General features: G+C 44.8%; 2 non-coding genes across 2 annotated transcripts; both read left to right on the forward strand.

The window, feature by feature from the left end:
• The first annotated feature begins 2,287 nt into the window (after positions 1-2,287).
• On the forward strand, positions 2,288-4,193 carry LOC123719156. Its single transcript, XR_006755224.1, has one exon. It is a non-coding gene; the product is annotated as a small subunit ribosomal RNA (ribosomal RNA).
• Positions 4,194-4,543: 350 nt separating this feature from the next.
• Positions 4,544-4,700, forward strand: LOC123719162. Its single transcript, XR_006755230.1, has one exon. It is a non-coding gene; the product is annotated as a 5.8S ribosomal RNA (ribosomal RNA).
• Positions 4,701-5,000: the final 300 nt, after the last annotated feature.

A 5,000-nucleotide genomic window follows, 5' to 3' on the forward strand; every position in this document is an offset into this window, starting at 1 on the left:
CACTTAGTCAACTCAAAGTGATTGACGTTTGACATCAATTTTATGTCGGTTTTATGAAATAGATTTTGGTCGGCGGTCGGTAACGGCCATATATGTCTTATATATCAATTTGTATGAAAAAGTTTCAAAAAAACAAAAAAAAAACTCAATCAACTAAGTAAGTAAGTAAGTAAGTAAGCAAGCACTTAAGTTTCTTTTAGTGAGTACTATCTAGAATAATTAAAAATATCGACATTTAAATCGACGGTCCCTATTTGGAAGGTTAACCTATAGCCCTAATAATAATTATATTATTATGATTATGACAATGTTGATGTTGTTGCACTAGACACACCATAATAAACCATAAATAGTTTTTCTTACCAGAAGAGTTTTTATTTTTAAATATTCAATTTTAACTAGAAACGTATCGCTATCGCTAACAAAACCCCACACCACACACCACCACACGTTACACACATATACTTGACAGAGTAGATACTATCTACATATCTATCGACAGAGTTGTAGATATCGTGCCGTTGAACGGCATCTTGTCGCGTCGCGTGGCGATCTTGTACGAGAAACATTTTCCTCTGACATTGTATCGGAATAATTATTATAATTCATTATTATACATACATACATACATACATACATACATACATATTATTAATAAATATAATTGTTTTTTTTGTTTTTTCTTTTCTTCAAATAAACCCACATTGCCATTTCTCTGAGCGTGTGCTGCGAGCTTCAACGAGAAACATTCGGCGCGAAACTGTCGAGCGGCCGGCCGTCGCGCGCCGCACCTGTACGAGAAACATTTTCCTCTGACGTTGCATCGGAATAATTATTATAATTCATTATTATACATACATACATACATACATACATACATACATACATATTATTAATAAATATAATTGTTTTTTTTGTTTTTTCTTTTCTTCAAATAAACCCACATTGCCATTTCTCTGAGCGTGTGCTGCGAGCTTCAACGAGAAACATATCTATCAATACAAATGTCTATTCAAAAAAAAGAAAACAAACAAAATCATATCAGTCAATAAAATAAATAATAATATTTTTTTACTACTACTACTAGTACTACTACGTGCTACTACTGCACGCCAATACACATACATAATAAAATGAAAAATCGTCTCTCTCTCGCTCGCTCTACGAGAAACATTCGACGTCCGCTCCAATGCCGACGCGGACTATTGCTCTCGGTATAGATGTGGAGCGAAACAGTCGTGCGCACAGCGTCGACTCGTTCTCGTTGCCGCGCGTCGTTCGTCTCAAATAGACACGAACGACGGACGAGAGAGAATAGAATGTGTTCTTGTTTTTGTGTTTGTGCGAAGTGTGAGAATATTATATACATATATTCGCGCATGGATGATATAGATATGGGTATGGATTTTCGGAGGAAATTATATCAAATTCGTATTTCGAATGCGAGACCGCCGAGATCTTTCCCAGCTCTCTCTCTCTCTGTGTGTGTGGTGTATAGTACATTTTATATATCTCTCTTGTGTCAACACAAAATAACAAAGAATATACATACTACTCCTCCTCATATTTTATATAATATAATATAAAATTATATTATAGCACCGCGTTCGCAGACCGTATGGTGATGTTACCAATCGACCAAGATTTGGGACCGTCTCCCCCGGTGTTATCTGTGATGTTAAAAGAATACGCTTCTAGGCACACCTCAACGCAGGGCGCCTAGCGTGTTCGACACGTGCGCGGTCGCCACGGCGACCGTATATGTAAAGAATGTATAAAAGAGGACGCACACGCGCCCATCGTCGAAACGGTGTGCGCAGCGTCGTGTTGGAATTTATCCCTCAAGCTCCGGGCGTTGATCGTATCTAGTGCGAATCATGCGTGTGTGTGCGCATGTAATTGCCAGCCGAGTTTTAATATGTTTACAATAACGTATTGAATAAAAATTGAGAAGTTGCGTTTAGATGAATGTTCAATTTTCAAATTGTCACAACATCGATTCCCGCCCGCGGGGTCGTGTTCGTTGCAGTTTTATGTCCCTCACAGTGGTCGAGCATCGTTGTACATCACCTCGTTGCGAGATCGTGACGGGACGGCCGCTCGTAGACCGGTCAAAGTTAGTCTATCGATATGAAGCGCGAACGTCGCGTCGCGTGCAAATTCGACGCGTTACGTTCACGCGTGTCGAGAAGGCGCGCGCGCAAGCGCGCGCCCCTCGACGCCGCCGAGCCAGCGGCTCGCCGAAGCCGCGTGACCGCGGTGTAGGCGTGTCGTTTGCGTAAGCAGCTCCCTGGTTGATCCTGCCAGTAGTTATATGCTTGTCTCAAAGATTAAGCCATGCATGTATCAGTGCAAGCCGTATTAAGGCGATACCGCGAATGGCTCAATATATCAGTTTTGGTTCCTTAGATCTTACTCAGTTACTTGGATAACTGTGGTAATTCTAGAGCTAATACATGCAATCAGAACTCTGACCAGTGATGGGATGAGTGCTTTTATTAGATCAAAACCAATCGGCGGAGGGCCATGCGTCCGAAGTCGTTAATTTTGATGAATCTGGATAACTTTTGCCGATCGCACGGTCCAGTACCGGCGACGCATCTTTCAAATGTCTGCCTTATCAACTTTCGATGGTAGTTTCTGCGACTACCATGGTTGTCACGGGTAACGGGGAATCAGGGTTCGATTCCGGAGAGGGAGCCTGAGAAACGGCTACCACATCCAAGGAAGGCAGCAGGCGCGCAAATTACCCACTCCCGGCACGGGGAGGTAGTGACGAAAAATAACGATACGGGACTCTTACGAGGCCTCGTAATCGGAATGAGTACACTTTAAATATTTTAACGAGGAACAATTGGAGGGCAAGTCTGGTGCCAGCAGCCGCGGTAATTCCAGCTCCAATAGCGTATACTAAAATTGTTGCGGTTAAAAAGCTCGTAGTTGCATTTGTGCGCCGCGCTGTCGGTGCACCGCATCCGCGGTGATACTGACACGTCTGCGGAGCATATCGTCGGTGAGCCGGCGGTAAAACGCCGGTTCAATATCAAAATCCTATCGCGGTGCTCTTCGGTGAGTGTCGAGGTGGGCCGACAATTTTACTTTGAACAAATTAGAGTGCTCAAAGCGGGCTCAAAATGCCGCTTGAATATTTCGTGCATGGAATAATAGAATATGATCTCGGTTCTATTTTGTTGGTTTTCAGAACTCCGAGGTAATGATTAATAGGGATAACTGGGGGCATTCGTATTGCGACGTTAGAGGTGAAATTCTTGGATCGTCGCAAGACGAACATCAGCGAAAGCATTTGCCAAAGGTGTTTTCATCAATCAAGAACGAAAGTTAGAGGTTCGAAGGCGATTAGATACCGCCCTAGTTCTAACCGTAAATATGTCATCTAGCGATCCGCCGACGTTACTACAATGGCTCGGCGGGCAGCTTCCGGGAAACCAAAGATTTTGGACTCCGGGGGGAGTATGGTTGCAAAGCTGAAACTTAAAGGAATTGACGGAAGGGCACCACCAGGAGTGGAGCCTGCGGCTTAATTTGACTCAACACGGGAAATCTCACCAGGCCCGGACACCGGAAGGATTGACAGATTAACAGCTCTTTCTTGATTCGGTGGGTGGTGGTGCATGGCCGTTCTTAGTTGGTGGAGCGATTTGTCTGGTTAATTCCGGTAACGAACGAGACTCTAGCCTGCTAAATAGGCGTCGTCATTCAAGGTGTGCGCGACTCTCGGGGAGCGCAACTCACTGGCGACGTATTAAAATTCTTCTTAGAGGGACCGGCGGCTTCGAGCCGCACGAGATTGAGCAATAACAGGTCTGTGATGCCCTTAGATGTCCTGGGCCGCACGCGCGCTACACTGAAGGAATCAACATGTTCTCCCTGGCCTAGAGGCCCGGGCAACCCGTTGAAACTCCTTCGTGCTGGGGATTGGGGTTTGCAATTATCCCCCATAAACGAGGAATTCCTAGTAAGCGCGAGTCATAAGCTCGCGTTGATTACGTCCCTGCCCTTTGTACACACCGCCCGTCGCTACTACCGATTGAATGATTTAGTGAGGTCTTCGGACCGACACGCGGTGGCCTCACGGCCGTCGGCGTTGCTGGGAAGTTGACCAAACTTGATCATTTAGAGGAAGTAAAAGTCGTAACAAGGTTTCCGTAGGGGAACCTGCGGAAGGATCATTAACGTTGGTTTTTTCTTTTTGTTTTGTTGTTGTCAAAGACTCGCAAAAAAAGAAAAAAATACAAAAACACGTGAATGATACGAATCAAAATCGAATCCGAGACGGTTGACTCTCTCTCGTCGATTCGCGACGTGTGCGTTGCGACACGCTTTGATTAGCGTTCGCTATCGCCTATTGATACTTTGAAATAATATTTTAATTTTTGTGTACAACCACGCAAATAAAAGAGATTTTCTTTCTTTTCATTTGTCGTACACGTTAATGATAAGTATTATTTTCAAATTTTTTTGTTTAATTTTTTCGCACCTTTTATATTTTCTCATACAAAAACACACACAAAAACAAAACGATTACCCTGAACGGTGGATCACTTGGCTCGCGGGTCGATGAAGAACGCAGTTAACTGCGCGTCATAGTGTGAACTGCAGGACACATTTGAACATCGACATTTCGAACGCACATTGCGGTCCGTGGAGAAATATCCAGGACCACTCCTGTCTGAGGGCCGGCTGCATAAAAACAAAAAGCCACACTGTTCGCGTGACGAGCGGCGATCGCTGCGACTCCGGTCGTAGCGCCGCATCTCTGTCGCGCGTGCAATTGACGGTTTCGCTAGGCCGCCGAGCGGCCGAACGATCCGTTCGAATATATGTTCGATTACGACTCGTCATCCGTATTGGCCGTGTTAAGCCACGTCTATACGATACTTTTGTCGCACAAATAAATTCTCCCCGCCGCACCGTGTCTCCCGCGGCACGGGTGCGCGTCGAGTCTTTACGCAACGACAACGACAACGACGACAACGACG

The sequence above is a fragment of the Pieris brassicae genome, unplaced genomic scaffold (assembly GCF_905147105.1).
Source record: "Pieris brassicae unplaced genomic scaffold, ilPieBrab1.1, whole genome shotgun sequence".
Classification (NCBI taxonomy): Eukaryota; Metazoa; Arthropoda; class Insecta; order Lepidoptera; family Pieridae; genus Pieris; species Pieris brassicae.